The 10162-nt window shown below is 45.2% G+C and overlaps 1 long non-coding RNA gene and 8 other non-coding genes across 12 annotated transcripts; all 9 read left to right on the forward strand.

Annotated features, from left to right (window-relative positions):
- Positions 1-956: 956 nt before the first annotated feature.
- Positions 957-4509, forward strand: LOC104868268. Of its 4 annotated transcripts, none has more exons than XR_781990.2 (9): positions 1007-1559; positions 1756-1846; positions 2036-2083; positions 2427-2455; positions 2590-2926; positions 3108-3139; positions 3441-3477; positions 3863-4005; positions 4244-4509. It is a non-coding gene; the product is annotated as an uncharacterized LOC104868268 (long non-coding RNA). The 4 variants fall into 4 exon arrangements; XR_781991.2 differs by having other exon boundaries at positions 3867-4005; XR_781985.3 differs by having other exon boundaries at positions 957-1031; positions 1513-1559; positions 2590-4005.
- LOC117283600 lies at positions 1610-1682 on the forward strand. Its single transcript, XR_004514627.1, has one exon. It is a non-coding gene; the product is annotated as a small nucleolar RNA SNORD26 (small nucleolar RNA).
- On the forward strand, positions 1895-1964 carry LOC117283599. The gene has a single exon (XR_004514626.1). It is a non-coding gene; the product is annotated as a small nucleolar RNA SNORD27 (small nucleolar RNA).
- Positions 2280-2354, forward strand: LOC117283598. Its single transcript, XR_004514625.1, has one exon. It is a non-coding gene; the product is annotated as a small nucleolar RNA SNORD28 (small nucleolar RNA).
- Positions 2967-3031, forward strand: LOC117283597. The gene has a single exon (XR_004514624.1). It is a non-coding gene; the product is annotated as a small nucleolar RNA SNORD29 (small nucleolar RNA).
- LOC117283601 lies at positions 3299-3368 on the forward strand. The gene has a single exon (XR_004514628.1). It is a non-coding gene; the product is annotated as a small nucleolar RNA SNORD30 (small nucleolar RNA).
- LOC117283550 lies at positions 3588-3656 on the forward strand. The gene has a single exon (XR_004514591.1). It is a non-coding gene; the product is annotated as a small nucleolar RNA SNORD31 (small nucleolar RNA).
- LOC117283551 lies at positions 4045-4170 on the forward strand. Its single transcript, XR_004514592.1, has one exon. It is a non-coding gene; the product is annotated as a small nucleolar RNA SNORD22 (small nucleolar RNA).
- A 5298-nt stretch (positions 4510-9807) lies between the features above and the next one.
- On the forward strand, positions 9808-9996 carry LOC117283563. Its single transcript, XR_004514603.1, has one exon. It is a non-coding gene; the product is annotated as a U2 spliceosomal RNA (small nuclear RNA).
- Positions 9997-10162: the final 166 nt, after the last annotated feature.

A 10162-nucleotide genomic window follows, 5' to 3' on the forward strand; every position in this document is an offset into this window, starting at 1 on the left:
AAAAAAAAAAAAAAAAAAAGCCTTTGGTACTGCACATGGCCAAGTATGTATGCAGTACATGTGCACCTGTTACTGAAATCTCGGGGTGGGAATTTTCTAGGTTGAGCTGGGTGTCCGTGAACAAGGCTGAAAAGCAGGACCTGAGTATGATCGTATGTGTCCCTGGGTCTGCTTGCTCTAGGACCTGGAATCAGACTGCATGGGCTCCGACTCATTAGCAGGACGACACCCAGGTGGCTAGGCCAGAGGCACCTTCACGCCTCTTCTAAGTGGTGGCCCCGCCCGGCCAAGGTCGTGCACCACGCACTCATGGGGCTGAGTGCACACCCGGATGTCGCACCCAGATCCCCTTCAGTGGCTGCCGGGTGGTGGGTTTCGGACCGAGGTCTCTGGTCTACGAAATTGGGGTGTTGATTCCCCACTTATTATGACTCTAGAGACAAGATTCCGCGACGGAGCCCAACCAGGCGCGGCGTGAGAGGGGCGCTGGCCTGGACACCCGGGCCTGGGAGAAGGATGCGCCGACAGCGATCCCCAGGGTCTGGCCCTACCTGAGCCGTCCCCCCCCACCCGCTGTGACCCTGAGTCGGACTCAGACTGCGAGCTGAGGCGGCCTCTGGGCCTGGGCGTCGCCCGGGAGCTCGGGCTCCGCAGGATCCACGGCGGCGGGGCGCCTCATAGATCTAGCATATGGTAGGGTGCAGGGACGGAAGCGAGTCTGTGGAGCCAACACCCACACCACCAAAAGGAAACGCAACTCATGCCGCAGAGCCACTCTTGGGCGCATGCGCGACTCTCCCAGCCGCAGGATTTGGGCAGGGCGCACGCGCACATTTACCGCAGCAAGTTTATTGGCGAATGGTTACATCAGCCTTCTCAGGAATTTTCTACCTATAATTCTCTGGGCTCGCTCTCCTTTCTGAATGCGCATGCGCTAGATATACTCCCGCCCTAAATCCCGTGGGCCTCTGCGGGTTACTATTTAAGAATCTCGTCGACGCACACAGGGTCTCATTTTTATGTAGCTGTTGGTGAGTCTTCTTGTGGTGGTGTCTTTTGGGCTTCTGGTTAACTTTATTTCGGTACTGGGAATCGAACTCAGGTCCTTGGTTAACGTTATTTTTTTGCTTTTGGTACCGAGAATCGAACTCGGACCTGGCGCTTTCGAGGCAAGAGGCGGAACTACTGAGCTAAATCCCCGGTCCCTGGTTACCTTTAAATGAACTCAGGAGCGTTTCGCCCTGTAGGCGTTTTTCTTTGTGGTACCCATTTGGTTGCCAGGGAAGAGAGGTCTAATGCAGGTCCTTGAGCTGGAAGCCACCAGGGGACGTGAAGGACAAAATGGCCGTCGCGGTGGAGGGTGGTGTGCGGGTGGCCGCGCCCCTATGATGAGGACTTCACAGACCTGTGCTGACCTCTATGAGGATGACTCTGTCTGAGGGGACGGCTGATGGCCCTCCCAGCCGTGGAGCAAGAATATACCTGGTACTAATATCTTTTGTCTCTTTGCAGGGCGCGCGTCTAAACACGGGATCCAGAGACCGCCTTCCCCCTCCCGGGTGAGTAGCGTGGCTCTCCCTGTCCCTGACTGCGAGATCTCTCGGATGTGCTGCAAGGATGATTTAAGAACTGAACTCTCTCTTTCTGATGGCTCCATGGAGAAAGCAGAAATTCTGAGTAGCATCATCTGCACCAGATCTCTGAACTTTATATGTCTTGAAGCTGAGGTGTTAGTACAGGGTGCTCTCTTTTCAGGTGCACTTCAGCTCAAGAGTTCACTGCTTGAAGAATGAAAGAAGACCCATCCTTCTACACAACGAGTATCCCAGCTGGAGCAACGCTCCAGGTGGGTGCACTGTTTATCTCGTGGTGGGGAGGAAGGACTTTGGAGGACACTCCGTGATGAACATAAACGACAAGCATATGGCTGAGTCTTGAGTGATGTCATCTTAATACTGAGAAGTGGACCATAGCTATAGAGAAAGTTTTACATGGTCTATTCTCAAGTATGAACAATGCCTCTTTCTGTCTCCAGCATCTCCTAACCAGTCCTGAGTTGAGTTACTGCCCAGGATGAAAACAGGTAATTTTCCAAATGAGGGCTTGGGTTATATTTTGTCCCTTGAGTGAAAAACACTTCTCAGGAGGGTGAATGGTCCAGAGAGCATGGTTGCCATTCTTTTGCTCCTTCCACCTTGTTCTTGAAATTATTTGGAGAAAGCAGCCCAATAGCACAGTTGGTTCTTATAATGGTGTGCTCTTCCCTCATCCACTTCACTGTCAGATGATTTGAATCAATAAGCTGATGCTCTGTGAAGTATGACAGTTAAGAGCATGTTAGAGTTCTGATGGCAGTTTTTGGTAATGAAGAATGCTTTTTTTGTCCTTAACACTTAAAAGTAATCTTTTGTTTCCCCTTTTCCCAGGTTGTCCTGATACTTTCCTCCATCTGATGGTAAGATGTTTACCTTGCTTTTGTTGTAAACATGAATCCATTATCCATGGGACAACAAATCTGATCCAGGCATAGGTTTTCTGCTTTCTCCTGTTATCTGTAGTGACATTTATTGTTCTCCCCTTATTTCTTAGATGGCAGCTGGTCTCAAGACTCCGGACTCCTAGAAAAAGTTGAAAGTGGCAAGTACTTGCCAACTGTAGCTTGCTGGACTCCAGTGCCAGTGAGGAGCAAGTATCCTGTCTAGTCCCCAGAGCAAATAATGGTGAACCCACTGGGATTACAGAGAAAGATGAAAATGTTCCATCAAAGCTGTCTAGCATAGCAAATGTGTCCATACCTAGCACATTTATCTTTAGTTCATCCAGTAACAGTGGCTCGTGTGCTACTTTGCTGTTTGTAATGCTTTGCTAAATAATTCTCTGATACAGGGTTGTTCCTGTATACCACTGGAGATCTTCCAACAATGAGGTTAGTTGCAGTTTTTTTTTTGATCTTACCAACTAGGCAGTTTCCATGATGAATTAAACTAGCTCACTATGACTGGAAATGAAAACACACGAACACCTGAGAAACTGGGAGGTATGGGAATGGAGAGGGATATAGGTTGTGAGGAACTTTGCTGCCAACTATAGTTTTGTATTTTGTGCAGGCACTATTCCCAGCAGCCTACTTGGTTTAAAGGTGAGTGATTTTGTTGCATGTTAAATGTGTGCCAGGTTTTTTAAAATGCCGCTTGGGCCAGGGATTTTAGCTCAGTGGTTTTGCCGCCTGCCTCGCAAATGCAAGGTCCCAAGTTCAATCCCCAGTACCAAAAAAAAAAAAAAAAGCCTCTTGAGGGCTGTGCATGATGACTTACATGGAATCTCGTTCGGCTGATGACTTGCTGTTGAGATGTGGAAATCTGATTTCTTTTTTCTAGGGATAACTGCTTAGGTGACTATACTACATGTAGGCATCACTGATTGAGTCTTGTACATTTCAGATCCAGCATCTTATTTGGAGGTCGGGAATGATTTCAGGTAAAGATCTTTGTAGTGCTGCCATACAAAATCTGTGCCTCTTATGTGGGTATGGTGGCACTTCTGGTCTACATGGCCAGCTTTCAACTACTAATGATGAATTAATACTGCTCACCAATGATGAATTGGATACCGCCCCAGTCTGATCACTGTGACAGAAAGGTATTTTCTGAGTTGAGCACACCTAAGTAACAATAGAAAGTTAAGGAATAGGCTTTATAGACAGTGATTTGGGGGACTAGGTAGTGGTATATGTATATGCCTTGAAATAAACATCTCTATACTGTGTATATGTTCGTTTTCTCTAACCAATAGTGATAGCTGAGACTTCACTCCCAGTCACTTTACAGAGAAAGGAAATAATGTTTTGGTTTTGTTTTTTAAGACAGGGTCTCACTATGTAGATAAAGCTGGTGTGGGATTCCCAGTGATCCCCGTCTTAGCCACCTGAGTGCTAGGATTACAGGGATACACCACCAAACCCAGCTGCAAACCATGTTTCTTCTCAGCTTCAAGCCAAAGTGAAAGGTGAGTGCACATGAATATAAAGTGAATTAAGCTAAAATTTCCCAGTGATGAGACATTCACAAGTCTTACTTCCTGTCCTAGCCCCAGAGCCTGTAAAGGTGAACCCACTGGGGCTGGCTGGGGGAGAAGAAGAAAATTTGTTTCAGAAGGAACTGTCTGAGGGATCAAACATTTTCTTTATACAAGGAAGGAAAAAAATCATCAGTTACTGAAACATGGATTTTTTTTTTTTTCCCAGGTCTCAGGAAATCTGTTCGAATGTTGGTGTCTGGTATTTTAATACATAACTGACATAGATTCGGTGCTGCCCAAAAAGCAACATTTTGTTGGCTGATCAGAGGGTATGACTCCTATAAATCTGATTGTGGACATTACCATCCCAGTAGTCAAAGAACTTTCTCTGGAAGGAGTCAAAGTTTCAGAGAATGACCAGGTCTAGGTCTGGCTGTTGAACTTGGCATGTAATTGCTTCCATCTCCATAATAAAGCTGTTTTCTCACCTTATTGTGTGGTTCTTGCTTTGGAATGGTTCCTGGGGACTGACTAGGAATGAGCTCTGAGACAGCTCTTGGGGACTTTGTCTAACTTGCCATAGCAGTTTGTAGTGTAGTGGTGTCTTCCAGCCCAAGGACACATCAGCAAATACACATTAAAGGGACACTGAATGGGCCAGGAATTTAGCCCAGTAGTTCCACTGCCTTCCTCAAGCTCGAGGTCCCGAGTTCTGTCCCTGATGCCAGAAGGGGAGGGACACTGAGCTCAAAGACACCCCCTTTTTACCTTAGTATGGGATCATTACCTAGTGATTGGAATTTTTGTTATTGGTACAGGGGTCCATTGCACTTGCAAGGCAGGGAGTAGAACGACTGAGCTAAATCCCTGGCCCCTTGATTGGACTTTTGAAGGCTATGAGAACAAAACCTAAGGACCACTACCATTGAACCCAGGTCTTTTGTAATGGCTTTTGAGCCTTGTATACTCTAATCCCAGCACTAGGAGTCTGAGGCAAATTCAAGGGCCTAGACGTTTTTGCATAGCCTAGTCTGGTCTGGGGTAAATGAGTCCTTGGCCTGACCTGGGGATGAAATAGAAAAGGGTAGGGGTAGAGTATTGTGTCCTCCCACCTCATTGCCTGTGCATGGCATTTAATGTCTGCCCTAGCAATCCCACCATGAAGTATCTCAGCACCGTTACAGCCACAGCAGGGTGCCCACCAAAAAAAGACTAGATACCTTTCCTCTGTTGCTGCTGACTTCCTCCTAGAGGAAGGAGGGTCAGTGAGGAAATAAATGGTTCTTCACCAAGATGTGATTTCTTCTAGGGGACAAGTAGCAATGTCTGGGCATTTCTGGTTGTCCTAGCTTAAAGGATATTACTAGTTGGTACCAGAGGTCCTAGAAGCAGCTAGACAAGTTTATGGCACACCAAACTTCCTCTGAGCAAGGCTTGGGTGCTCTGAATGGATAAATGAACCCTTCAGAGTTGGAGCAGGCCCAGGTTGAGGCCAGGCTGCTGGGGTTTGGACTTTGCCAAGTCCCCACAGATCTGTGCCCTCGTCTGTTGCAAAGGCTGGAGGCAATTGAAGCATGTTACATATATGTCCCAATCTGCCTAAAGGAAACCTGTTAATCTGTTAGAGCCAACTTTAGTTGTTTTTGGTTTTTTTGTTCCTGTTATTGGGCCTGGAATTCTGGTCCTTGTGCTTGCAAGGCAGGCAGTGGAACCACTGAGTTAAATTCCTAGCCCTTAGAGCCAACTTTTAAAAGGAAAAATAATCACTTGGGCTGATGAGAGAAAAAGAGATCCTTGAGAGGTTGTGGTCACAGTGAATGATGGGGCCCAAGGGAGAGAAGCTGCTTCTCCCTGGAACAGCATCGCTCTGCTATAAGACTTCAGATCTGTGTGCCAGGGCTGCTGGATACCCATTCCCAGCCCCTTAGTCCCTGTGAGTACTTCTGTGCCTATCAAGAAGGTTGTGTTACTGTAGCCACCACAAAGTGATACAGGAACTTTGAAAACTTTCAGTTTTGTTTTCTTGCTCAAGACTGAATTACTTTAGATGAAACACATTGTTGACCAATAAGCTTTAGTATTGACTCAAACTTGTAATCCCAGCACCATAGACTGGAGGCTGAGGCAGGAGGATAACCACAAGTTTGAAGCCATTCTGGGCTACATAGCTCAAGGCCAGCCTAAACTATACTGTGAGACCCCGTTTCAAAAAACAAAAACTAAACAACAAAAAAAGAAAAAGTTCTAAAACCAAGGTCAACCAGGTATTTGGACTTCCTCCATATTGTGTTGAGTTTTAAAATTTATAAAAAGCCAGGAAAGTACATTTGGGCAGGGGATTTAGCTCAGTGGTTCTGCCACCTACCTCAGAAGCACAAGGACCGGAGTTTGATCCCTGATAACAAAAAAAAAAAAAAAAAAAAAAGCCAGGCGTGGTGGATCACACCTGTAATCCCAGCACACCGGAGACAGAGGCAGGAGGATTGCCACAAGTTTGAGGCCAGCCTGAGCTACATAGACTATAAAGCGAACTATAAAGTAAGACCCTGTCTCAACCCCCCCAAAAAAATACACACACACACACACACACACACACACACACACACACACATATTATAAATAAAAACAGACAAAAGCCAGGGAGATAGCTCAGTGGTTCCACTGCCTGCCTAGCAAGCACAAGGACAGTTCAATCCCCATTACCAAAAAATAAAAACAGACGAAAGTAAAATTTTTTTTCTTTTTATTGAGTTTATTGGTACCACCTAAGTATATAATACAGTTACATTCATTACTGGGATCCTCTACCTTCACATGACAGGTCTTGGTTCTCATTTTTTTCCCTTGTCCCTGCCCTCCCTTCAACCCCTCCTCCCCTCCCCATTTACAAACACTTTATTTCCATTTTTTTATTTTCTCATATTTTTTCTTTTCCCTTGTTCTCTTTCCCCTACCCTTCCCACTTTCCCTACACCTTTAGCCCTTTTCTTCCTATTTCACACTATTAATTATCCCATTAGGATCTTGTGTACTGTTATAGTTTTTCACACCAGAGAGACTATTCGGTAGAAAGTACAATTTTTATTGTTTGTTTGTTTGGGTTTTTTTGTTTGTTTGTTTGTTTGGTACCGGGGATCAAACTCTGGTTCTTGTGCTTGCAAGGGAAGTGGAAGAACCACTGAGCTAAATCCCCGGCCCACCATTTTTAAAAAGCAGCTCCTCTGCGTGCCCCACAAGGACAAGGTCTTGAGTTCAATCCTGGTACCCCAAAATAAAAAACAGCTTAGTGAGTTAAGAGGTACAGTGTGGGGCAGGAGATAAGCTATCACTTTTTTGTTGTGTGTGTGGTTTTTTTTGTTTGTTTTTTTGGTACCAGGAATCAAACTCAGGTCCTTTAGCTTGTGAGGAAGCAGTGAAACCACTGAGCTAAATCTTCTGCCCAAGCTATCACTGTTTTGTTTGTTTGTTTGTTTGTGGTAACAGGGATTGAACTTGGGCCCTTGTGCTTTCAAGGCACGAGGCAGAACCACTGAGCTAAATCCCCAGCCCCTATCACTATTTTTATTATGCAATTTTTTTTTCTACTACTGGGTATTGAACCCAAGACCTTTATTACACCTTTGTTTTGGTACTGGGGATCAAACTCAGGCCTTGCACTTGCAAGGTGGGCAGTGGAACCACTGAGTTAAATTCCTGATGACCCCACTTTATTACACTTTTGTTTTGTTATGTTTTTTGGTACCGGGGATAGAACTCGGGTCCTTGTGCTTGCGAGGCAGGCAGTGGAACCACTGAGCTAAATCCCCAGCCCTTATTATACTTTTGAGACAAGGTCTTGCTAAATTGCCTATATGGGCTTGAACTTAGCTTCCTCAGCCTCCCACAGCAGAATATGGAATTACCAGGAAAAAAAAATGGGATTACAGCTAGGCATGCACCACCATTCCAGGCTTGTTATAAATCTTTTTATATTACTTGACAACTTAAGGTGTAATGGTACCTTGGTTCATGAATGTGATTCTTTCCATGATTCTGGTTATAACCTGAATTGAATTAGAATCAAATCATATTCAATGGTGAGGTTCTACATTGACTTTATGGGGAAATCTGATTTAGTTCTTATCCAGTTCAGTTTAAAGTCAGCAAGGTGGTATATACCTGTAGCTCCAGCTCTCAAGGCTGAGGCGGGAGGATCACTGCGTAAAGGAGTTTGAGACTAGCCTGAGCAACACAGAGATCCTGTCTCAAAACAAAACAAAACAAACAAACCAACAGTATCATGGCACACCCCTGTCATCCCAGCATTCAGAAGGCTGAGGCAGGAGGATCACTGTGAATTCAAGGCCAGCCTAGACTACAAAGGAAGACCCTGTCTCAAAACAACCAAAAAAGAAAAATAAGGTTAAATGTACCCATATGGAAAGTATTCTTTCCTTTTTCTCCTTACCCATCACCCAAGCCAGTAAATCTCTGGGACTTCCTCTCCTCTACATGCCATCTTCAACTTCTGTCAATAGGTTCCTGAGCCCAACGACACTGCCAGTCAAGAGTCCACTGCTCACCTCCCACGTGCTTGGCTGAGGCCTGGGCAGGGAAAGACTGAGTCTCACAGAATTTGGAAAAGGTTGGTGTTGAACCCAGGGCCTTTGTACTGAGCTACATTTCCAGACCTTATTTTTTCTTTGGAGACAGGATCTTGCTAAGTCAATGTACTGCCCAAGTACATGCCCACCCTGTGCGATGTAATGACTTAGTGAGACTTTGTCTCAAAAGAATAAAAAATAAAAAGAGCTGCCAAGGATTTAGCTCAGTGTTTCCACCACCTGCCTCGCAAGCACAAGGTCTGAGTTCAATCCCCAGTACCAAAAAATAAAATAAAATAAAAAAGGCTGAGAATATACCTCAGCATGAAGGATCTATGTAAGGGTCAGGAGGAATAGACATCTCTGGAGAACCGCAGTAGGTCCCAGCCTCCTGTGAGCCACCACAGTACCACTAAACATTAAAGAATAGCTGTCTTGAGACCTGGTCAGGGCTTCTCTAGGCTACAAAGACAAAAGCATATCCAGTATTTATTAAATACAATTGTGAAAAGGAATAGAGATCTAGGGAGCTTTGAAGTCATCTAGTGAATTACTGCTGAATGCCTTTCATGATGGCACCAGGCAGGGCTGTCAGGGTGTTGGCACTGTTTATCTTTCTAGGATAGAAGAAACTGGTAGTGGGACCAGGTGCAATTAGCAAGTGACCCACAAGGTCAGTGAGAAGCAATAATTTAGGGGAAAGGATTTTTTTTTTCTTGGTACCAGGGATCAAACTCAGGTCCTTGTGCTTGCAAGTTAAGCAGCGGAACCACTGAGCTAAATCCCCAGCCCGGGAAAGGACTCAGTTGCCTGTAGTTCAGCAGGAACCTGCCACTTCACAGACCAGGACTAAGCCTGGGTGACAGCCATTAGCAAAGGAACAATACGGGCCCAACTCTGCTAGCTCACATGACTGAGTCACTCAGGGCTTCAGTCTGACTCCTGATATAAAACAGTATAAACAAATTTGGGAAAGCAAGAAGCTGGTGCCACTCATAGCCTGCTAGAACTGGGCAGGGACATTTGCTACAGGCCTAGGTTCAATCTCCAGTAGAAAAACAAACAACCCTTATCCTAACCCTAACCCATCAAAGATGGAGATGAACACAGCACACCGGAGATAAGGATGCGATATGGGCATTATCGTCATGACTCTTGTGTAGGCCAATGCAAGACTAAGACATCCTGGGAGACAAAAATCTATGCTGTAACTTCCTATCCTTTTGGCTAGAAGTTAAGGGTAGTATTTGTTCTTAGCTTAATGTCTAATATATTTTCTATTTGAGAGCTATATATTAAGTGAATTTCTGAGGTTGGAAGGTGTAGTAAGATCTTTTTCTGTCCACTCCACATGTCTACTGGGTATTGCAGTATCTCTATGAATAGTGTGTCTACTTGTGGGAGCAGTTTAAAAATTAAGATCTGAGAGGCTACGCGTGGTGGCGCACACCTGTAATCCCAGCAGTCGGGAGGCTGAGGCAGGAGGATTGCTGTGAGTTTGAGACCAGCCTGGACTACACAGTGAGACCCTGTCTCAAAAAAAAAAAAAAAAAAAAAAAAAA

Source organism: Fukomys damarensis, unplaced genomic scaffold, assembly GCF_012274545.1.
Source record: "Fukomys damarensis isolate Sample0158 unplaced genomic scaffold, DMR_v1.0_HiC HiC_scaffold_27, whole genome shotgun sequence".
NCBI lineage: Eukaryota > Metazoa > Chordata > Mammalia > Rodentia > Bathyergidae > Fukomys > Fukomys damarensis.